Genomic DNA, 25,239 nt, shown 5'->3' on the forward strand with positions numbered 1-25,239 from the left:
TTTTATAAAAAACTCCTTGCTTTTGTAATAAGATCAATAATTCATACTTAAGTATAGGTGATAAGATTAAGATGTTTGTGGCGTATACAAAAACTGGCCATGTGGTTGATAGTGAGGAGCAAAGCTGTAGACTACAGGAAGATTTCAAAAGACTGGTCAGATGGGCAGAAAATTGGCAAATGGAATTCAATCCACCGAAGCGTGTGGTAATGTGTTTAGGGAGGGCAAACAAAGCAAGGGAATTTATACTGGAACTGTACAAAACATTAATTAGACCATAGCTGGAGTACTGCACACAGTTCTGGTCATCGCATTACAGGAAGGACGTGATTGCACTGGAGAGGGTATGGAGGAGATTTATGAGGATGTTACCAGCAAATAAGAATTTTAGTTTTAAGGAAAGCTTGGATAGGCTGAGGTGGTTTTGTTTAGAACAGAGGAGGCTGAGGAGAGATTTAATTGAGGTGTGTAAAATTATGAGGGGCCTAGATAGAATGGACTGGAAGAACCTATTTCATTTAGCAGAGAAGTCAATAACCAGGAGCGCAAAGATATAAAGTAATTGATAGGAGGATTAGAAGGGAATTGAGGAGAAACCTCTTCACCCAGAGGGTGGTGGGATCTGCAACTCCATACTTGCCTAAACTTTCAATTGTCTACAGATAGCAGTCTGACTGGTGGGGCAGAATTTTACATTTCGCTGGCCTGACCCGAATGGGGGGGAAAGCACGTGAGATGACATCGGGCAAGCGTCCCGATTTATCGCGCACTCACGCAAAATTGTCGCTCGGCAGGCGTGCGCAGCAGTTGGAAGAGCGGCCACTGACAATTAAGCGGCAATTAAGTTCATTAATGGTCCAAGCGTAAGTGATTTTTCGTGGCCCGTCCAACATTATGGTTGGCGGATGGGCCAATCGGCCAGACGGCCTTCACATTTGTGATGAAACATCATCCAAGGGCGGACGAAATCTCCGTTAGGGTATAAAATGAAAATAAATATCTGGGGACAGCATTTTTATGAGGTATGCTTTCAGGTGCTTGATTGTACTGCATGGGCAATTTTTGCAGCATTTTTGTGCTTCCTTTTATTATTTGGAGGTCTGCAGCTCCCTGAGGCATCTGTCTGTCCTCAGGGAGCTCAGTGGAAGCGCTCACCAGCTCCCGTGGTAACGTTGGCCCCCACCCTCTTCCCACCCCCACCAGCAGTGCTGAGCCTTTCTCCGGGTGAGTTTTGCACTGGTTGGCTAGCCAGCGTGAAATCTCAGTCAGCAGCCGATTGAGGTTGGCGGACCATTTCCCATCCACTCCCAGGCACGGCCAATCGGCCGCGCCTGACAAGCGCAATATTCAGGCCATGGTGTACCTTTCAGGTGACTTAAAGGCTTTTGTTGTAATCAGTTGCTTTCATAAATCCTCTACCAGCAGCCACAATGCTCCCCCATTTAATATGTACAGGCTGGTACTCGTGATTCTGGGTCCCCCCATTGATGCATGCAGCCAATGTGTACTATGAGCAGTGCTAGATTCATGCAGAAACCATGATAATAAGCAGGCAGCAAGCAGTTAACGAGCAATCAACTGCACGGGTTAAGTATAAATTGCAGTCTCTGCGCCCCATTTTGGAGGTATCCAATTTTACTCCTAAGCATTTCTTCTAATTTTCCTAGTTAGTTTGACAGACTTATCTAACTTAGGAGAACAGCAAAAGTTATTTTTAATTGTCAGGGATCTGCTCACCAGTTTTTCCCTTGATGGTTGTGCAATGCTTTGAGGTTATTTGCTGGAGGCACAGTCATGAGAGGAGATGAGAGTAAAAAGATTTTATTTAACTTATATATAGAATTGGGCTTTGGCATTTGATTCTCATAATACTAAGGGCAGAATTTTTACCTCATCGGGCGGGTGCGGCAGGCGGGCCTGAGAGGGGCTGTGCAATGGAGCGCCGCCCACGATCAGGCCCCAACCATGATTTCACGTTGGGCTGGCCAATTAACGGCCAGCCAGCATGAAATGTGCACTGAAACACTCAGCGCTGCCTGGGGGGTCGGGGGGTGGCGGGGGAGGGAAGGGTGAGGGCGGAAGTCAGCGCATGCACTCAGGTGTGCTCAGTGAAAGCTCCCTGAATGCACAGAGCTGCCTCAGCGAGCTGAAGGTTTTTCACATTACAAGTGAAGACTTGAAAAATAAGGAAAACATGTCCCCTCATGTGACTCTGTCACATGAGGGGACATGTTAAAAATAAGTTTTTGTTTTTTTAATCACTGGTCAAAACCTTATCCCACCTGTGGATGAGGTTGTGCAAAAAACACAAAGGCCGCTTGGTCTATATTGAAAAATTTGATTTAATTAATTGACTAAGGGCCTTAATAGGCCTCTTAATTGTCAGCGAGCATGCTGCCTCCTCTCGCACGCACCTGCCAAGCGAAATATAGCGAGAGCGTGTGATGATGTTGGGACGCCCACCCTCGTCATCGTGCACTATTTTACTCCCGATTGGGTCAGGTGCACGCCCGCCAGACAAGGGAAAAATTCTGCCCTAAGTTTCACAATAACCAACAGATACTTGTTGCGATCAATATGGCAGTTTGCCATCCACTGTTCCAAAAGGGAGGTCACTGAGGCTCTCCAGTCAAAGAGATCTAACTATAGTTCATTCTCTCTTGATAGAGAGCAACAGGTGGACTGAGCATGTGACTTCACAAGGAATGTAGGCTTCCCCATGGTGCAGAGTGTCACTGATGTAATGCGCATCACTTTGTAAGCACCCTATGTCAATTCAGAGATGTACTGCAAAAGAAAGGTTTCACTCCCTCAACATCCAGCTGGTATGTGACTACACACATAGAATCACACAGAGCAATACGTGGACTAATCTTGCTGATGCCTTCCCTATTCAACTCATCGCTCCCAACCCTACTTCCTTCTGCGTTCACTCCTAGAAAAAACTCTCTCCCAATTCACTTACAAACTGCAGTTTCAAAACGCCAACTGTCAAGCTGTTGGCCCTCCATTCACCACTGCATTTTATTTCTACAACTCAACCATCTGTCACTTCCCACCAGCCCCATAAAAACTACTGCTTTCTCTCACTTTGACTGTTCCCCCGGTTCAGCTTTCATCTCCATCCCTTTGGGGATATGGCAGACAACTGGTTTAATCAATCACTACCAGATCTGGCTGGACCACAATAAGAAATACCAGACACAAAAGCAAAATACTGCAGATGCTGAAAATCTGACATAAAAGCACTACCGGGGCCTGTTCTCATCTGTCAAAACTGCTTACAATCCAAGGATCATCCTGGAATGCAAAGATAACCCCCGGCTACTCTTCTCCACTGCAAACAATCTTCTTAAACCCCTATCCCCATCTCCTCCACCTACTTCCAGCAACAATGCAAGGAACTTATCAACTTCTTTGACCCTAAGGCCTGGATTTTTGCGGATATGGAAAGGTTCCATGCCTTAGCCATAATGGCGCCAGAACTCTGAATCCAGAAGTCCCACCCCCAAATCTGGAGCCCACCATTTTTGCAGGGTGGGTGGAGGGGTGTGGAAGAACAGGGGCAAGATGTATTTCGCACATGCATGGTTCACGGGGGAAGTGGTACATTTAAAGGTGTAGCTGCCTTCTAACAGAAGTGATTTTCATCAGAGAGATTCCTGGAACACGACTTGTGAGACTTGCGACTTTCAGCAAATGATGTAAACCTAGAGGAGTTCTTTGGAGGGGTCAGGTACCCTTTTGGAGAGGTCAGGTACCCTTTTGGAGGGGTCAGGTATCCTTTTAGAGGGGTCAGGTACCCTTTTAGAGGGGTCAGTTATCCTTTTGGAGAAGTCAGGTATTCTTTTGGAGGGGTCACGAATCCTTTTGGAGATGTCAGGTATTCTTTTGGAGAGGTCAGGTATTCTTTTGGAGGGGTCAGGTATCCTTTCGGAGAGATCAGTTTCCCTTTTGTGGAACTTTAAAAATATTCACCAAATGCCACTGTACTTTGACAAATTCAAGCATAGTTGTGTGGCTGACACCCGAGGAATTTTGAAGGGGGGGCCTGTGACTTTGGAAGGGCAGATATTTTTGGCCCTCCTTACTTGGGCATCCAGGTGGGAGGAAGAAGAGTGTGCCAGATAAGGGGGAGGCTGCGCATTGTGGCAAAGAAGCTGCAAAATGGGGGTGGCACCTTTGCATATTCATATCACAGAGGCATGTGAGTTGGAGCAACGTATGGCCAGAGGGAGGAGACAAGTCTTGGGGTTGGAGGAAGCACAGTACACACCAGACAGGAAAAGGAGGAGGAGGACAACCAGGTTTTACCCTGGGATAAGGGTCTACCGACTGCAGAGTTCATATTTGGACATGATTGAAAACTAATGCAGTAGGTGGCCCCGATTTATTTGGTAATTGGTTACCGAGATATGTGTCATGGTGTAACAAGATCTGACACCGCAGTCTGCCAATCCACATGCCCTGCCAGTGGCACTGAAAGTCACAGTAACTGAATTTTTTGCAGCTTGCTCTTTTCAGGGTTCAGCAGGAGGTCTGTGTGGAATCACAGTCAGTTACACATGGGTGCATCAAGACAGTCTCAGATGCCCTTTTTGCTCAGATAGAGGAGCACATCCCAATGGATGTGGTGGCGGAGACACAGAGGGACAAGGGGGTTGCTGAATTACAGGCTTCCCTCAAGTGCAGGGGCAATCAACTGCACTCACATCGCCATAAGGACACCAAGTCATTGGCCTGATACCTTCATAAACAGGGAATCCTTCCACTCCCTGAATGCACAGGTGGTGTGCGACCACATCAAGGTTTTCCTGCATGTCTGTGCACAGTACCCTGGAAGCTGCCATGACTCTTTTATCCTGAGGAATTCCCAACTGCCTCAGCTTTTTCAGACACCATCACAGGTCCGTGGTTGGCTTCTGGAGGACAAGGGTGAGTTGGCTGATGACTCTCTCCAGGCAATTGCAAATGGAGCCCGAAAGAACAACTTGTGCTAACCCGCAATACAATAGAGCAGGCTATTGGCATTTTGAAAATTCACTTTAGGTGCCTTGATTGTGTTGGAGGCATCTCCTGTGATGGTCTCCAAAATAGTCATCATGTGCTGCATGCTACACAACATGGTGCAGTGGAGAGGCATATATCCAGAGGGGGCAGAAGCTGGGCCTATAGCTAAAACAACTGTGGAGAAGGAAGATGGTGAGGAGGAGGAGATCCTTTCCAGACTCATGGAGATGACACACAAGAGGAGGAAACGTGTGACAGTGGGAGACCAGTTGAGGGCAAGCCAGTGTAGACATAACAGATTCTTTACAGAAGGGAGCCATCATCAGAAGCCTGCTAATTCAGAGCAGATTCTCCTATGCTCTTGAAAGGTCACAAATCACATCAGCCAGTCCTTGGTGAGAAGCTTCCACATAATAAACCTTTAACATGGAAGCCACACTTCCTCAGGGAAATGCGCATCTCCAAAAAGAGGTAAACCAACTGCACATACTGAAAGTCAGTACCAGCAACATGGTTAAAACCATGACCATTGTAACCTTTGGGCTCAACAACGTGCACAAATGTCCTTCACAACCTGGACCATTCAACATGTATGTTAGAGGCTGTCAATGAGCAGGAGAAAATGCCACCTTGTGCCCAGTCAAACCATACCCAGTATGCCAAGTGTGCCAATAGGAAGCATGACTTTACACCCAAGACCTTCAGGTATGAAAACAAAAAACTAAAAACAAAAAATTACTGCGGATGCTGGAAATCCAAAACAAAAACAGAATTACCTGGAAAAACTCAGCAGGTCTGGCAGCATCGGCGGAGAAGAAAAGAGTTGACGTTTCGAGTCCTCATGACCCTTCAGCAGAACTGAGTAAAGTTAGGAAAGGGGTGAAATATAAGCTGGTTTAAGGTTGGAGGGCGGGGGTGGGGGGTGGGGGGGGGGAGGGGGTGGGGAGAGAAGTTGGGGGGGTGTGTAGGGACAAGCAAGCAGTGATAGGAGCAGATAATCAAAAGATGTCACAGACAAAAGGAACAAAGAGGTGTTAAAGGTGGTGATATTATCTAACAAAATGTGCTAATTAAGAATGGATGGCAGGACACTCAAGGTACAGCTCTAGTGGGGGTGGGGTGGAAAGACTGACAGGGTATTACAGTTATAGATTTAAAAATAATGGAAATAGGTGGGAAAAGAAAAATCTATATAAATTATTGGAAAAAGCAAAAGGGAGGGGGAAGAAATGGGAAGGGGGTGGGGATGGGGGAGGGAGTTTAAGATCTAAAGTTGTTGAACTCAATATTCAGCCCGGAAGGCTGTAAAGTGCCTAGTCGGAAGATGAGGTGCTGTTCCTCCAGTTTGCGTTGGGCTTCACTGGAACAATGCAGCAAGCCAAGGACAGACATGTGGGCAAGAGAGCAGGGTGGAGTGTTAAAATGGCAAGCAACAGGGAGGTTTGGGTCTTTCTTGCGGACAGACCGCAGGTGTTCTGCAAAGCGGTCGCCCAGTTTGCGTTTGGTCTCTCCAATGTAGAGGAGACCGCATTGGGAGCAACGAATGCAGTAGACTAAGTTTGGGGAAATGCAAGTGAAATGCTGCTTCACTTGAAAGGAGTGTTTGGGCCCTTGGACGGTGAGGAGAGAGGAAGTGAAGGGGCAGGTATTGCATCTTCTGCGTGGGCATGGGGAGGTGCCATAGGTGGGGGTTGAGGAGTAGGGCATGATGGAGGAGTGGACCAGGGTGTCCCGGAGGGAACGATCCCTACGGAATGCCGCCGGGGGGATGAAGGGAAGATGTGTTTGGTGGTGGCATCATGCTGGAGTTGGCGGAAATGGCGGAGGATGATCCTTTGAATGCGGAGGCTGGTGGGGTGATAAGTGAGGACAAGGGGGACCCTATCATGTTTCTGGGAGGGAGGAGAAGGCGTGAGGGCGGATGTGCGGGAGATGGGCTGGACACGGTTGAGGGCCCTGTCAACGACCGTGGATGGGAAACCTCGGTTAAGGAAGAAGGAGGACATGTCAGAGGAACTGTTTTTGAAGGTAGCATCATCAGAACAGATGCGATGGAGGCGAAGGAACTGACAGAATGGGATGGAGTCCTTACAGGAAGCTGGGTGTGAGGAGCTGTAGTCGAGGTAGCTGTGGGAGTCGGTAGGCTTGTAATGGATATTGGTGGACAGTCTATCATCAAAAATTGAGACAGAGAGGTCAAGGAAGGGAAGGGAAGTGTCAGAGATGGACCATGTGAAAATGATGGAGGCGTGGAGATTGGAAGCAAAATTAATACATTTTTCCAGGTCCCGACGAGAGCATGAAGCCGCACCGAAGTAATCATCGATGTACCTGAGAAAGAGTTGTGGGAGGGGGCCGGAGTAGGACTGGAACAAGGAATATTCCACATACCCCATAAAGAGACAGGCATAGCTGGGGCCCATGCGGGTACCCATAGCCACACCTTTTATTTGGAGGAAGTGAGAGGAGTTAAAGGAGAAATTGTTCAGTGTGAGAACAAGTTCAGCCAGACGGAGGAGAGTGGTGGTGGATGGGGATTGTTGGGGCCTCTGTTCAAGGAAGAAGCTAAGGGCCCTCAGAACATCCTGGTGGGGGATGGAGGTGTAGAGGGACGGGACGTCCATGGTGAAGAGAAAGCGGTTGGGGCCAGGGAACTGGAAATTGTTGATGTGACGTAAGGTGTCAGAGGAATCACGGATGTAGGTGGGAAGGGACTGGACAAGGGGAGAGAGAAGGGAGTCAAGATAACGAGAAATGAGTTCCATGGGGCAGGAAGAGGCTGACACGATCGGTCTGCCGGGACAGTTCTGTTTGTGGATTTTGAGTAGGAGGTAGAAGCGGGCCGTCCAAGGTTGGGCGACTATCAGGTTGGAAGCTGTGGGAGGAAGATCTCCAGAGGAGATGAGGTCAGTGACAGTCCTGGAAACAATGGCTTGATGTTCAGTGGTGGGGTCATGGTCCAGGGAGAGTAAGGAGGAAGTGCCTGCGAGTTGACGCTCAGCCTCCGCGAGGTAGAGGTCAGTGCGCCAGACAACAACAGCACCACCCTTGTCAGCGGGTTTGATGACAATGTTGGGGTTGGACCTGAGAGAACGGAGTGCAGTAAATTCAGAGAGAGACAGATTAGAATGGGTGAGAGGAGCAGAGAAATTGAGACGACTAATGTCACGCCGACAGTTCTCAATGAAAAGATCAAGAGAAAGTAAGAAGCCAGAGGGAGGGATCCAGGTGGAGGGAGAATATTGGAGGTGGGTAAAAGGATCCAGGTATGATTGTATGCACTAACAGTATTGCAGCAGTGCACCTTGTGCAGGGTGATGCCACATCTGTGTTAGAACAACTTAGACAACAACTCCTTCAACTACCTTTCACATTTTTCTACCATTGGCATCCAGTGTCAGGATTGTGTGACATCTGCCACATGCATTGCTAAATACCTCAGCTTCCTGTGAATCTACTGGGATCGGTGGCCACCATTGGGACTACAGCAGGTCCTCTGAAGAAAAGAAGCCAGGAGCACTGAACAAGCTAAGCCCAGGCTGACAGGCCATAGCAAGTGGGATGGGGGGTAGGGGTAGTAAATGCAGGGTGGAGGGGAAAAGCAGGGAGGTGCATACCTTGGATGGAGGGGTGCACAGGGGGTTCAAAAAGTAGGCATCCTCCCATTGCTTGGCCATCAGTTCACAGGTTTCACCTGGCGTGCTGCACACTTGGCACTGACCTCCCTTGCTGTGTGTAAAATGCTAGCAGCAGAAGCAGGAGGTCCTTAACTGGCCATTAATTGACCACTTAAGAGCCTCAATTGGCCTGTGGACGAGTGGGCCGCCCGACACCTTTCCCGCTGCTGGTGAAGTCACAGCATGGGCAGGAAGAGGCGGGTAAGTGGTGGCCACTGTTTCACTGCCATGCCAACCAATTTTATGACCTATGGACCATAAGACCATAAGACCATGAGACATAGGAGCAGAAATTAGGCCATTCGGTCCATCGGGTCTGCTCCGCCATTCAATCTTGGCTGATAAGTTTCTCAACCTCATTCTTCCGCCTTCTCCCCGTAACCTTTGATCCCCTTACCAATCCCCTTACCAATCAAGAACCTATCTATCTCGGTCTTAGAAGACTAAGAAAACAAAAACCTTCAATGGAATCTGAACCGAAAGAAGCTCCCAGTTCCCAACTAACCAAGATGCTACAGATGCTGAGAAAATCCACCACAGAAACCTCCAGAGAGAAGAGCATGGAAGCTAAGGGCAGAAGCTTTTCTGCAGTAGAAGACGGCATCAGCATGGAGGGTTCATTGCCTGCAAGGGTGAGCTAAATCCTTTTCATCCCCAGGTTGCAGCCAGCCCTGAGAAGCCCCTTTTACTAATTCAGTCGGAAGCGCCATTTGAATGAAACTCATTGCTAATCCCGATTCCCTGACTCTGAGCCTCAACATGGGGCTTCCAAATTGAACAGAAAAAATAAATTAACAGTGAACTTACTCTACTCTCAGGAACCGCATGACCATCCAAATCCTTAAACAGGAAGCCTGCGATTCATTCAAACATCTTGCTACTTGCAACACTAGCTCACTGATTAAATCCAGTTGACAGGCCGCGGACCCAAGCAGCCATTGTTGACAATTCTTCTTCCAAAACGTGCCACCGCCATTTTGCGAAGCTCCCCAAAACCGGCAATCGCGGGAAATCCATTGCTCTGCAGTGAATGGCGATGCCATCTTGGAAGCCTGTAACCTCTTAAAGCTTTACCGCACAATTAAAATCTTTAATATGGATCACACTTCCACACTTCTAACTCACTGGGGCTCGCCCAAGGCCCAGGTCAGTCACTAAATTTGAGGCATCGAAGGGAAATATTTTTATGGAACAGCATTGCTCCAGACTTCAGCAAAAAGCCTGCAGACCTACAAACTAGGGGATATCTTACCTTAGACAGGGCAATCCAGCTAGCTAGACAGCCTGAGCTATCTGCACAACACAGGACAATCCAAAGGGGAAAGAATACAACTTGGGACAGAAGCCAAACCTTAGTCCAGCTTTAGGTCACAAAGACGCAGCAGCAATCCAAGTCAAGGAAAGCAATTCCTGAACTGCCCAGCAGAGTGACCTTGCCAGTGCTGCAGTGCGAAGCATCCTCGCAGGAAAGATCCGTGTCCTGGGAGAACTGCCCAATGCTTCCACTGCAACTGACAGGGACACTTTGGTAAACTGTGCAAGTCAAAACCCCAGCACCGGGGGTTCCGGTGGTCCCAAAGGTCATCCACAAGGCCGAGACCAAAAACCCAGAAGATACACGGACAGGCTTCTTGGGTAACATCAGAGAATGTGGCTCTTCATTTTGGAATGGTAGGTTAGACAAAGGAGAGCCAATGGATGTTATCTACTTGGACTTCCAGAAGGCCTTTGACAAGGTGCCACACAGGAGGCTGCTCAGTAAGATAAGAGCCCATGGTGTTAGAGGCAAGGTACTAGCATGGATAGAAGATCGGCTGTCTGGCAGGAGGCAGAGAGTGGGGATAAGGGGGTCCTTCTCAGGATGACGGCAAGTGACTAGTGGAGTTCCGCAGGGGTCAGTGTTGGGACCACAACTTTTCACTTTATACATTAATGATCTAGATGAAGGAACTGAGGGCATCCTGGCTAAGTTTGCAGATGATACAAAGATAGATGGAGGGACAGGTAGTATTGAGGAGGCAGGGAGGCTGCAGAAGGATTTGGACAGGTTAGGAGAATGGGCAAAGAAGTGGCAGATGGAATACAACGTGGGTAAGTGTGAGGTCATGCACTTTGGTAGGAAGAATAGAGGCATAGGCTATTTTCTAAATGGGGAGAGAATTCAGAAATCTGGAGTACAAAGGGACTTGGGAGTCCTAGTCCAGGATTCTCTTAAGGTTAACTTGCAGGTTGAATCGGTAGTTAGGAAGGCAAATGCAATGTTGGCATTTATTTCGAGGGACTAGAATATAAAAGCAGGGATGTGCTGCTGAGGCTTTATAAGGCTCTGGTCAGACCACATTTAGAATATTGTGAACAATTTTGGGCCCCGTATCTCAGGAAGGATGTTCTGGCCCTGGAGAGGGTCCAGAGGAGGTTCACGAGAATGATCCCAGGAATGAAAGGCTTAACATATGAGGAACGTTTGAGGACTCTGGGTCTATACTCGATGGAGTTTAGAAGGATGAGGGGGGATCTGATTGAAACTTACAGAATACTGAAAGGCCTGGATAGAGTGGATGTGGGGAAGATGTTTCCATTAGTAGGAGAGACTAGGACCCAAGGACACAGCCTCAGAGTAAAGGGAAGACCTTTTAGAACAGAGATGAGGAGAAACTTCTTTAGCCAGAGAATGGTGAATCTATGGAATTCATTGCCACAGAAGGCTGTGGAGGCCAGGTCATTGAGTGTATTTAAGACCGAGATAGATAGGTTCTTGATTGGTAAGGGGATCAGAGGTTACGGGGAGAAGGCGGTAGAATGGGGTTGAGAAACTTATCAGCCATGATTGAATGGCGGAGCAGACTCGATGGGCCAAATGGCCTAATTTCTGCTCCTATGTCTTATGGTCTTATGGACTTATGGAATTCTGATATCCTGGTAAATGGTCATCTAGCAAACTTTAAATTAGATTCAGGAGCCAGTGTGACAAGCCTGTCAGACAAGGAACCATGGCTAAAAGCCTCAAACTTTAAACAACAGACACTCCACTCCATGTGACAGGAGGACTCCGCCTTTTTGTAAAGGACACCCTGCAGGCCACTCTGCAGCACAGGAACAAAGCAATCCATGCAACCCTCTTTGTGGTCCCTCTTTGTGGTCCACAATCAGGATTACTCTCTGTTAAGCCGTAACGCCTATATCAAGCTTAACCTCCTGCAATGGATTGATGAGCTCAGCTGCCATGTGCTGGCTCCAAATACAGATGAGAGTCCCTGAAGCTCTTCAAGAGAGCAGTCCTACAGACAAAAGCAAGCTTCTGCCTACAACAGACAGCACTGCACCAGACACTTGCCGCAGCTGCAATAGGGTGACAATGTCTGGATCCTGGACCTCAGGAGACAAGGAATGGTCCTCCACTGGAATGAGGACGAATCCTGGTCCTACCAGATTTGCATGAGAGGGCAGTCAGATGCAACAGGAGTAGCCTCTGGCCTTTACCTAGACAGGCTCCCTCCATTGCATCTTGGAGCACTATTGGTGAGGATACTTAAATGCCAGTTCCCCTGTCTTGTTCCCTTGCATGACTCACCCAATAAGACCTTCACCTACTAGACTATGATCCTTGACCTACCACCCTACCACATCCCACTACCCCCTCTGACTGTGACTGTTCCCTCCTATCACCAATTACCCTGAGTTCTCCCCCCAGCATCCCACTGTCAACACCACCGACCCCACCCTCTAAGACACTCTCCCCCACCACCAGTCTTCCTCAGACATTCTTGCCCACCTTCCCTAGACACTTTATCCCCCCGCTTCCCTGAGTATTCTTCCTCCTGCCCCAGACACTCTCCACACCCTTCCCCTGTGAGTCTGCCTCCCCTGTCCAGTGTTCGCTCCAACTTTTCACCCTAACCCCCCCTCCCCAGCCTTCGCCTGCCTCCCTTGTCCAACCTTGGCACAGTGTTTGCTAACGGCATGAGTGAATTTATGTGAGGTGGCCAAGAAGGAGAAAGCAACATCTACTGACCTCAAAGTCGTGCCAGAAGTGAAGCTTGCCAGGTGCACGCCACTTATATACAGATGTAAAACAGACCATTCCAAATTCTCGCTGGCAGGAATTCAATTTGGAGGATGAACTTAGTTCCGGTGAGGTGGCCTTATAATGAGCATGCATGAGATCCACATGCATGCAAATGAGTTCCCGTCGTTGTCATCAGGAAGCTCGACCCGTCTTTAAGACGTCTTGAAAGTCGGGAGAATAGAATTCCAACAGTTTATCCTGTTATTGGGAAACAGATTTTTTTGCCTCCTGCCAAATTAAGAGCCTTCGCCCGCTACGATTCCTGCTGCTGCTGGGATGGGAAAATTCCACCCAATGGTTCAATGTATGGTAGCACTGCTGCAAATTCCATTCTCTTTCGAAGTTCAGCTGTGTTGCAATTTTTCAAGGATGACAAATTTACTTCATCAATTGAAACACATTGCATGGAATTTAATTTAATTTTTAAAGTTATGAAGACAGGCATATCATGAGGAAAACAAAAAGCTAAAAGCTACTGCGGATGCTGGAAATCCAAAACAAAAACAGAATTACCTGGAAAAACTCAGCAGGTCTGGCAGCATCGGCGGAGAAGAAATCAGTTAACATTTCGAGCCTTCATGGCCCTTCAGCAGAACTGAAGCATAGTTAGAAGGGAGAAATATAAACTGGTTTAAGGTGGGTGGGGCAGGGGGGTGGGGGGGGTGGGGAGAGAGACATTGAGGGTGTGGTGATTGTGGAGATGAGCAGATAATCAAAAAATGTCACAGACAAAAGGGTCAAAGAGGTGTTGAAGGTGGTGATATTTGTCTAAGAAAAGTGCTAATTAAGAATGGAAGACAGGATACTCAAAGTACAGCTCTAGTGGGGGTGGGGTGGAAAGACTAACAAGGTTTTAGTTTTAGATTTAAAAATAATGGAAATAGGTGGGGAAAGAAGAATCTATATAAATTATTGGAAAAAAAAAGCGGGGGTTGGGGTAGGGGGGGGTGGGGAGAAACGGGGTGGGGATGGGGGGAGGGGGAGTTTAAGATCTAAAGTTGTTGAATTCAATATTCAGCCCGGAAGGCTGTAAAGTGCCTAGTCGGAAGATGAGGTGCTGTTCCTCCAGTTTGCGTTGGGCTTCACTGGAACAATGCAGCAAGCCAAGGACAGACATGTGGGCAAGAGAACAGGGTGGAGTGTTAAAATGGCAAGCGACAGGGAGGTTTGGGTCTTTCTTGCGGACAGACCGCAGGTGTTCCGCAAAACGGTCGCCCAGTTTGCGTTTGGTCTCTCCAATGTAGAGGAGACCGCATTGGGAGCAACGAATGCAGTAGACTAAGTTAGGGGAAATGCAAGTGAAATGCTGCTTCACTTGAAAGGAGTGTTTGGGCCCTTGGACGGTGAGGAGAGAGGAAGTGAAGGGGCAGGTATTGCATCTTCTGCGTGGGCATGGAGAGGTGCCATAAGTTGGGGTTGAGGAGTAGGGGGTGATGGAGGAGTGGACCAGGGTGTCCCGGAGGGAACGATCCCTACGGAATGCCGTCAGGGGGGGGTGAAGGGAAGATGCGTTTGGTGGTGGCATCATGCTGGATTTGGCGGAAATGGTGGAGGATGATCCTTTGAATGCGGAGGCTGGTGGGGTGATAAGTGAGGACAAGGGGGACCCTATCATGTTTCTGGGAAGGAGGAGAAGGCGTGAGGGAGGATGCGCGGGATATGGGCCGGACACGGTTGAGGGCCCTGTCAACGACCGTGGATGGAAAACCTCGGTTAAGGAAGAAGGAGGACATGTCAGAGGAGCTGTTTTTGAAGGTAGCGTCATCAGAACAGATGCGACGGAGGCGAAGGAACTGAGAGAATGGGATGGAGTCTTTACAAGAAGCGGGGTGTGAGGAGCTGTAGTCGAGGTAGCTGTGGGAGTCGGTAGGCTTGTAATGGATATTGGTGGACAGTCTATCATCAGAAATTGAGACAGAGAGGTCAAGGAAGGGAAGAGAAGTGTCAGAGATGGACCATGTGAAAATGATGGAGGGGTGGAGATTGGAAGCAAAATTAATAAATTTTTCCAGGTCCCGACGAGAGCATGAAGCAGCACTGAAGTAATCATCGATGTACCGGAGAAAGAGTTGTGGGAGGGGGCCGGAGTAGGACTGGAACAAGGAATGTTCCACATACCCCATAAAGAGACAGGCATAGCTGGGGCCCATGCGGGTACCCATAGCCACACCTTTTATTTGGAGGAAGTGAGAGGAGTTAAAGGAGAAATTGTTCAGTGTGAGAACAAGTTCAGCCAGACGGAGGAGAGTAGTGGTGGATGGGGATTGTTGGGGCCTCTGTTCAAGGAAGAAGCTAAGGGCCCTCAGACCATCCTGGTGGGGGATGGAGGTGTAGAGGGATTGGACATCCATGGAGGACGTCATATCATGAGGAATGATGGCTAAGGTAACATAAAATATCATTTGAAAAATTTGGGAATCTAGTCAAATGGTTTCATAAATTCAGGTAGCAGGAGACCTCCACAAGAGACCCATGGGACCCAGAAATCAAGTAAGTGGTGATGGTAATAACCAAAGGTGACCGGGGAGGAGACAGGGGTGAAGCCTATGGCAAGGGAGGCCCAAGGTTTCCTTCTGACGCATGGAGGAACACTCCTGCTTCTGGTCCTCAAGGAAACTTAAAAAATACATTTTAAACTTGCCTTGCTGGGCCTTCCAGCAGGTTTAGCTTTGGTGGGGAAGGCTAAACAAAAGCGGCTGTGGTGTTACCCTACTCAGGCTTTAGGTTGAAATCACAGGTCAGGGTCCCAATAATGTTATTGGAGACTGTTCTGGTTATCTGAAGAGGGCCCTCATGCTTTCATTAATTCACAATGTTTATTGGCCCAGATTATTTGATTTAATTTGTTGCAAATTTTTCTTCATCTCTTTGATGCTTTCTATAAACTGCAAAATGACTGTTTGTAGATAAATGACTGAAATTTGCAAAACTTGTTTTGGCAGATCAGCATAAGCTTTATGAATAGAGACCATAGTGTTATAACTCGAGGCTTTATGTGGGTCAATTTAGCTCTACACAAAAGGAAGTTTTAACTGACTTACATTCCAATGAGAAAAATCTGCAGTGCCCTTCTTACCTTCAACAATTAATATTATTATTATATAAGAGCCTATTAACTGTAACTTTTAATTCTTTGCGTGTAAGAGTCCAGGCTCTAGCCTGAACAATCACTTATAAAATTGCAGTGAAACAGCCCATGTGTGCCTTTTATTGTTGACATGTAAATAATTGTCACACTAGGCAAGAAAAAATCACTCTAATAAAATTAAGTTCTTTGTTTTAAATGGTAGATCTGTAAACAGTTAGACTATTTATCTGAAGTCAATTCAACATTCATTAGTGGAAAAATCTCTTAAATAGCCATGAAGACCCAAGTTACTGTTTACATTACAGTTAGTCTGTTACCTGATTTATACCATTTGTTAAAATTCAGATTTGAAGCTTGTTATTTAAAAAGAAAAAGTTTGGAATGGCTGGGACCAGATACTGTCAGATTTTTTCTTGATCTGGGATGGAAATGCTGCCAAGCTTATAAAGGTTTTGACAAAAAAGTACAATCCAGAAAAAGGTGCAATTTTAACTCCAGGCCAGGTAGTGACTTTTGGGCCCCAATATTTCCAGGAAGCAGTGGGAGAGTGCAGTACTGCCGGTGAAACCCAGAAATCCCGGGAATATGCTGATGCTAATGAATTTAACTGAACATCATCATTTTCTTATTCTGTTTCCCACTTGACAGTTGGCCAAGCTGAAAGCTCTCCAGCTGCAAGTTGGCAAAACCAGAGATAGGTGTCTACAGTTGGGGAGTGTCCCAATTATGGCGGGGGATCTTGGGACTCAGCAGCATGCAGAGAGGAAGGGAGGGAGGGGGTTGTAATACTATGGCATGGATTGTTAAGGGTATGCTAATTATATTATCAAGTTTAAGGATATACAGGTGAAGGGCATTGATCGATTAAGTACCATGAGCACATATAAAGAAAGACTTCCTTTGAAGATTTTTCTTTCATTACAGTGCCCCGCTGTCAATTTGTTTAATTAGGTAATTTGTTAATTAGACTATTTTATTTTATTGGTATACTCAAAAAAGTATAAAGAGAGTCAGGGGTGGAGTGTAACATCAGCCTAGGGAATGACACTTTAATTTAATTTGTTAAGTTTCCATTGAAGATTTTGTTTTTTTAGTTACAGTGCCCCTTTAAGGGGTTGATCATCAGATATTTAGTTTATTAGTTTTAACTGCTGCTTAAAAGAGTATAAAGAAAGACTTGGGGGGATGGTATAGTGGTAATGTCATTCGATTGGCAATCCCGTGGCACAGACTGATGTTCTGGGGACATGGGCTTAAATCTCTCTTTGGCAGCCACTGGAACCTATTCCTTTAAAGGGTTGTCTTTTGTTACAGCACCCCTTTGAGAGGTTATCAATTTGCTTAATTAGTTAATTTTATAATTAGACTATTTTATTTTATTTGCATACCCAAAAGAGTATAAAGAAAGACTTAAGGAGATCTTGTGGTGCAGTAGGTAGCAACCCTACCTTGGAGCCAGGACTTCTGGGTTCAGGTCCCACTCCTGGATGCAATGGCCACGTAAGGTGTGTTCATAACATGGCCCAACAGGCTGAATATCAACTTATCAATCCTTCCAATATGCCTATGACAGGTGGTAAGAGTGGGAGAGCCTCCTGGTCAGCCATCCTTGATGTGGAATGGTGCCCTTCAAGCTATAGCTTCTGGTGACTGTCGCAGGAAGAACTGGCTATGGAAACAGACATAAGCGCATACTTTGTCTGTTCCATGTGTCAATAGGTGCAGAAACCTTCTAAGTCTATCAAGAAAGACTTCTGGGACACTGGATGTTGGCTAGGGAGGAGAAGGCTAATATATAATGTTGCAGCCTTTAAAAAAGTCTAATACTAAGTTTCCTGCTTAATTACCTGGCTTCAGAATGAATTACCATTATATTGAGGGGGTGGATGGGTGGTCTCCTAGATCGGGGGGACAGAGCCAAAGATTGTGAGGCAGAGCAGATGTCAGACTATCAATCAGCATATTGTCAGGAGGGAAGCAAAGATCACAGGTTAGAAAGGATGGGAGATCAACCTAGCAATCAAGAGGGATGAAGGTAGTCATGGCAAGATCACTGAGAGGGGGTTAAATCACATTAGGTTTGGTGTGGAACCAGTGGGGAGTGTGTCTCTCCTCTTAGCTCATTAACAGTGCTATACAAAACAATTTCTTGGATGCTTCTGTCTCCATTTCAGTGTCTGGTTTACCAAGCTCTGGCCTGGCTAACATTAAATTTAAATCAGACTCCCAATTTCATGGTGTTATAAATATTCTAATGAAATGACCCATCGCTTGAGAGCAGGGCTCAGGCGTGCCATACAACCTGCCACTATATAAATGGCAGCAAGCATGTATGAGGTGTGTTGTGGTTGTGTTACATGATTTTTAATTATTAATTGCCCCCCTGGCCCTCCCTGACTTGTCCTGGTGGGGTGGTTAAAATTACAGGTAAGCCACCAGGTTATCTGAGGTCTCTCAGGAAGTTCTACCAGAGGAGGTCAGGATGAGGATAGAAATTATCTCCTCAACAAGTACCAGGAGGATCTCCAAAACGGCACTCGCAATCAAAAGAGGCTGTGAAGGATTTTCGCTTCAGGAGTAGTGCAGGAAATACTTCAGTTGTCTCACAAGAATATCTAAGGATCATACATCTCTTCATTTCAATTCTCTCCATATTATATGGCAACATTCTAGCTTTCCTCCTCTAATACTCTCAACACATTCCTCCCCTCCATTGTCACCCAGCACAAGGCCACAGTATACTGCCATTTCATCCTTATCACAGCTCTGCTGAAGGCATTGGATGAGCACTAGTTCTTCACTCTATGACTTCAACATTAACTGGAGTCATAGAGTGAGGAAACCTTCTGTTAAGAGCAACACCGTGGGTTGATCACTTGGGAGACAAAATAATTCACTACAATATTGCTTTAGGAATTAAAATCAGCACCTCTATTACACTTGCAACTTTGGCTTGTATTTTCCTTTCATTAAAGCTTCTTAGTCCACATTGTCAGAATGTCATTAACATAGAGGTTGGCTGAATGGTTTCAATCTTCTTCAATGTAGAACAAAGGGAGCAGTGAAGGACTCTTAATGTTGAGAGGATTTCCTGGCTTTTCAGGTAGGGCAGTTTAGGAGGCCACCAAAAGCTCTGCTCTACTGCTTCTTGGCCTCTCTAGTTGCAATGTGTAAGGATAGCCCTCTTCCGGTGGTTTCACCGCACCCCCCACCATCACCCTCCACCACACCATCGTCCAATTCTTCCTCGCTTGACAATATCTCTCCGTGCTGCGGTGCCTTCTCTAATTCCAGGCATTCCCAGGTTCTACAGGATTCAGAAGACTCAATCATGTGGCCCACTTTGGCTGAACCATTTTGTCGGGAGGCCATCAGAGCTTTCAGGGTATCTGAATCTTAAAGGACAGCTCCAAACTCCCACCACCACCCTTGTCACGAAACAGGTGGGGAAGAAATTAAGTTAGAGAGAAGGATCTGTAATTAGACTTGTTCCAACTGACTGCAATTTTAAAGGACAGCTCCAAACCCCCACCACCACCCTTGTCATGAAACAGGCAGAGAGGAAATTAAGTTAGAGAGAAGGATCTATAATTAAACTTGTTCCGACTGACTGCAATTTTAAATTGCATGGAGCAAGGTTGCCTAACCCGAACAGGCAGTGTTCTTTAAAAATACAGATCAGGGCTCTGATAATGTTTTTGGGTCCTGAACCTGCGATTTCGACCTGAGGCCTGAGTGGGGGGGGGGCCGTGTTTTTTGCCCCACCAAGCCTAACTTTCTGGATGCTCATCTGAGGACCAGATGAGGCCCAGCAATGTAAGTTTAAAATGCTTTTCTACATTTCCTTGTGGATCAGGAGAAACAAGCGTGTTTCTCCAGGCCACAGAAGGAAACCTTGAGGCCCCTTATCCTAGAATTCTCCTCCATTCCGTAAATGCGGTCATTTCTGACACCTTCCCATCGCCACCATCATCACCACCGTGAATACTGGGGACATTCCTGTGGGTGTCTGTTGGCAGTCTCCTGAAATTTGTCACTTCCTCTGAATGCCACCTTCAGTTCTCCACCCCCCCCCAATTTGCAAGGGTTAGGTTCCTGCAAAACCTCGCAAACAGTGAAATCACGAACGACGAATATACTTTACAATGGAAGTCAATTCGATAGGTTCCTGTCATCCAAAAATTTGACATGCATGAAGGATTAAAAGCAATAAAAGCTATATTTTCAATCAATTTAAAGAGCAATTTACTGCAGAAATTGCTTAATAAAATAGGAAAACAAGAAAAATGTAAAATTTGTCACACTTATAGCACTTTACTTGAGAGTGGAGGTGGACTATGATTCGGAATTAAATCACAGCAACAAGGCACACCCACATGCAAGAAACGGCAGACTAAGCATGTGCAAATGCACACTTCGCACTGAAGGAAGTACGTCATGGACGCCTTCCTTTTTTGACTTTATTTAGGTGGTTTTTCTTTTCTTCGGCATTTTCTAAAGATGGCTTCTATTTTTTATTTTTAAAACCGCAGAAAAGTGGACATTTGGGCCCACAAAGACTTTGCACGGATAAGCAAATTCATGAAAGAGGAAGTCGTGAACGGCGAAACTTTACTGCCCACTGATCTCACTCTGAGTTAAAATCAAGGGCATTACTTCACCAATGGTATGCTCTATGATGCCCCTGGTGATATCAATGCTCAGGCTTGGCAGGAATGTTGCAGGATGTCATTATCATTGAGGTATAGTCGGAGTATCCGTCGATAGCTAGCAGCGATAGCAGTCGATACCGTCCTGAATGGATGGAAAGTGGAGGGATGGGTGTAAACAGAATGAAGGCATTATGGCATACACTTGCATAATCTTTCTGTGATTACACACCATTTGAACATTTATGGAGTAGAAGCCTTGTTCACATAAATTATGGCTCATCTTCAAGTGTCCAGATAGCTATATGAGTGCAGTCCAATATGTTCTAGGCATGAGGTAAGCAGCTACTGTTGCCTATGTGAACTTCTCTCATTCTGGCTGCTGGTGCACATCCTATACATCACAAATTTAATGTACTGGTTTTCTCTCGCAAGAAAGGGTTTGCTGACAAGTTTGATGCAGCTATGTACTACAAACTGGGAAATGTCAGTGATGTCCACAATAGCAGCCTGGAAGGAGCCTGTGGTGAAAATGTTAGTGGTAGTGGAGACTTTGGTAGTCAATGGCAAAGCATGGCCTACTGATCCAGCAGGCAGCATTTCCTCCTCCTATAATACTCCTCAGAAATGCCCAAGGAAGTAAGTGCTAGCCTACAGACCCTGTGGGTGTGATATCATATTCTACATTCACCTGTCTCACCTGATGTCTTCTAAAAGGCTCAGCTGCCCTATTTCCTGGTTGCTGTTGCTCCTCACCTTCTAATTATTTGTCCATTCAAATGACAGAAGCAAAGACAATACCTATGACAAGCAGTGTGCACTTAATCAGCGCACATAAAGGAGAAAAGCAGCAAACTGAAAGTTCAGAACTGGCTTGTAAATGCCCTACTCATAATGTCACACATCCCAGTGACCTGAGTGCCTGCAGGCAAATGTTCCTTTAAATGCAGTTTACAATTTTGCAGCCGGTTAGTGAAGCCCAGGCTGTTAAGGCTTATTAATCAGTTCAGCTGGTGGGCAGGATTCCTATCAGTATTTTTGAAAAGAGGCATGCTATTGAAACTTTTCATCTTGTACTCATCAGGACAGATGCAGGAATGCCAAATTTCAAAGGGAACAATAGTTAATAGTGCACGAGGAAAGGGTGCTGATTGGTTGAAGTGTCGACTCTGGTTGCTCAAGGGGTTGTCATAGAGAATGCACCATGGAAGTATTATCCTCATGCTTTTGTTTAATTCAAAAAAGTCGCAAAGCCTGGGCCTGTTCATTTTTCCTATGAAGGTAAGTAGCTTCCATGAGGCACGTTGTAAGCCCGACTGATAATCATAAATTGGTTGTTAGTATAATTCTTAGCAAACTCAGGATTGTTCAGCAAGTTCTGTCCCATCATGGAATCACATCTAACGTTAGACAATATGTTCTGAGATTTGCAAGCATAGCCTGGCTGAGTATGATCAGTACACAACCTATTGCAAATAGCTGAAGGGGCATGCTGTTTGATAAGATTTGCCAGTCATTGGGACACACGGCCTACATATCTGGCATTGCACCAACACCAAAATTCATACACATTACTCATTTGTGTGGTAGGCAAAACGTTTCTTTGGCTTGATGGCAGCATCCTGTTAGTAGAAGATGTGACTCATGATGCTGTTGTATAGTAGGAATGTGAAATGGTTACTTTTACCTGTTGCTCAAATTTTTGAGATACTTTACCCTTTCAGAATAACTAGAGGTAGATTGGCACTTTTCAGGTCTGAAAGTGATGGCTGTTGGCCCATTTGCGAGTATGCGTGATACACAGCAAGCAGTGATCTGATCAGGGTAGCCATTATCCCACAGGATAGCTTTGATCCACCCTATTTCGGCATCCAGCTTGCATAGTGAGCAAATGGCTTGGGCTCTATTTCTGAGATTGCTGATAAGGCCAATCTTACAGTGCGTGGAGCTGTAGAAACCCTAACGTGCATATGAAGGTCGGCTTGCGGTAGACAGAAGTGGAGAACCCATTAGTGGATTTCTCAACCAGCACATCAAGGAACTCATTAGATTGCTCTATTTCAAAGGTGAATTTGAGTGTGGTTTGGAGCCCATTAAGGTGTGTCTGGTAATTCTTATACGCAGCTGCAGATTCAAATATAGCAAACATATCATCTGCATATAGAAATAGGCATGAGGTAAGAGGTTCGGGGTCATTCCATCGGAAGCACGTTTCTCATGGAAATCAACAAAATGTTAGTGGGAGCCAGAGAGGATCCCATGGCAACACCATCTTTTTGGGCATTAAAGCTGAACTTAACTGCATAAGTTGCTAAGTTCATATTCAATGAGTAAAGGTCCAGAAAGTGACAGCGCGCCTAAATTGCCATGATATAGTAATGTGGGACAAATATCTATGACTTCCTTGAGTGGTACCTAAGTGAATAGGCTAACAATGTCGAATGAGCACATAAACAGACATTGCTATCAATACGCAGGTCACGTATAGTCTGCATGAAGGTGAAGGAATCCTTCAGCATGTATGTTGAAAACTTACTCAAAACTGGTTGTAGCAACACAGTCAACCATTTGGCCAATTCATGTTGTGCAGCACCAGTCATAGATGAGATAGGCCATAATTAGACATCACTTTTGTGTTTCTTGGCAGCCTGTACATACGTGAATATAGGGAAACATGAGGACAAATCCTATAATATACGCCATAAGGCAGCTCTTTAACAAAGGTCTTTGTAACTTGCTTTTGAGCAGGCTTGTGTCGTCATGCTTGGCGTGGGTCTAACAAATACGAATTTGGATCCTTCATTAAGAATGGCGTGCATTTTGTCAATATAGTAATGCTCGTTAAAGATTACTATTCTAGTCCTTTTTTCAGGTTTGCAGATATGTCTGGGTTGGCCGTGAGGTCTCGCAATGCCAACAGACATTTCTGCCGGATGTGAAAATCACACTAGACATTCAGTGTCCCGCAATATGCATGGGCTAGATTGGTTAGCTCAGTTAAATTTGTGCCAGGGCTCACATAATGTCTAAGGATCCCTGTTTGAATGTATTCATAAGTACCCACATTTTCTGATCTAAGTCAGCTTAGCATAGCTGAGCAAAAATGCTGATTGGCAAGTTTCCGGAGAGTACGAGATGGTATTTTGACGATTTAATCACTTAATCATCCTGTTCCTGTGGGTGGGTTGGGTTGAATTCAGAACCAGAAGTTTTTATTGTTACCCCAGATTTCTCTTTTTATTTAAAATTTTGTGCTAATGACCAAAATTAAAAACCTGCTGACACTACTGGAGAACTAATCCCATCTTCTCTTCCATTTTCCCCTTAATCAATCAATCAATTACCAATCAATAAGAGAATTCTTTGGAAAACAGGTAACCTTGAGCCCATAGGGGAGTAATTTATTCATGTAGCACCACCACCTGACACTGCCTGACCCCAGGAAATCATGTACTCTGTGTAACTCCATTTGAAGCGGCACTATACAAGAACATTTCTTCCCCATTGTTCCCAAAGCTTTCAATGACTGGCATATTTGTCACCTCATATCTGTATCTGTTGTAGATTAATTGATAGAGATGAATTGCCATGATTAGTCAACAATTCCATTATTATTGTATTGTGTTTTTAAAAATTCATTTATAGGAAGTGGGGGTCCCTGGCTACGCCAGCGTTTATTGCCCATCCCTAATCCTCTTGAGAAGGTGTTGGTGAGCTGTCCCCTTGACTTGCTGCAGTCCCTGTGGTATGGATACACCCACAGAGCTATAAGGAAGGGGGATCCAGGATTTTGGCCCAGCGACAGTGAAGGACCGGCGGTATATTTCTAAGTCAGGATGGTGAGTGACGTGGAGGGAAATTTCCAGGTGGTGGTATTCCCATGTATCTGCTGCCCTTGTCCTTCTAGTCGGTAGTTGTCGTGAGTTTGGAAGATGCTGCCTGAGGAGCATTGGTGAGTTTCTGCAGTGCACCTTGTAGATGGTACACACTGCTGCCACTGTTCGTCAGTGGTGGACAGAGAGTGAATGTTTGTGGAAAGGGTGCCAATCAAATGGACTGCTTTGTCCTGAATGGTGCTAAGCTTCTTGAGTGTTGTTGGAGCTGCACCCATTCAGGCAAATGGAGAGTATTCCATCACACTCCTAACTTGTACTTTGTAGGTGGTGGACAGGCTTTGGGGAGATGGGAGGTAAGTTACTCGCCTGGTGCTGCTGCTGGCATGCCCTCTGCACTCTTCATTGAACCAGGGTTGATCCCCTGGCTTGGTGGTAATGGTAGAATGGGGGATACACTGGGCCATGAGGTTACAGATTGTGGTTGAGTACAATTCTGCTGCTGCTGATGGCTCACAGCCCCTCACGGATGCCCAGTCTTGAGTTGCTGATTCTGTTGGAAATCTATCCCATTTAGCATGGTGGTAGTGCCACACAACACGATGGAGGGTAACACGATGTAAAGATGGGACTTAGTCTCCACAGGGACTGTGCGGTGGTTACTCTTATCAACACTGTCATGGACAGATGCATCTGTAGCCAATAGGTTGCTGAGGATGAGGTCAAGTATGTTTTTTCCTCTTGTTGGTTCCCTCATCACCTGCCACAGATGCAGTCTAGCAGCTATGCCCTTTAGGACTCGGCCAGCAGTGGTGTTACCAAGGCACTCTTGGTGACAAACATTGAAGCCTTTGCCACCCTCACAGTGTTTCCACCAAGCGATGTTCAACATGGAGGAGAACTGATTCAGCAGCTA

The 25,239-nt window shown here is 46.0% G+C and overlaps 1 protein-coding gene across 1 annotated transcript in view; it reads left to right on the plus strand.

The window, feature by feature from the left end:
* The first annotated feature begins 287 nt into the window (after nt 1–287).
* Nucleotides 288–25,239, plus strand: part of alkal1 (ALK and LTK ligand 1) — a 119,903-nt gene continuing 94,951 nt past the window's right edge. The window contains exon 1 of the mRNA XM_078539714.1: nt 288–344. The gene's annotated coding sequence lies outside the window, so the exon portion shown is untranslated. The remainder of the gene's footprint in view (nt 345–25,239) is intronic.

This window comes from Cetorhinus maximus, chromosome 4 (genome assembly GCF_964194155.1).
Source record: "Cetorhinus maximus chromosome 4, sCetMax3.hap1.1, whole genome shotgun sequence".
Lineage (NCBI taxonomy): Eukaryota > Metazoa > Chordata > Chondrichthyes > Lamniformes > Cetorhinidae > Cetorhinus > Cetorhinus maximus.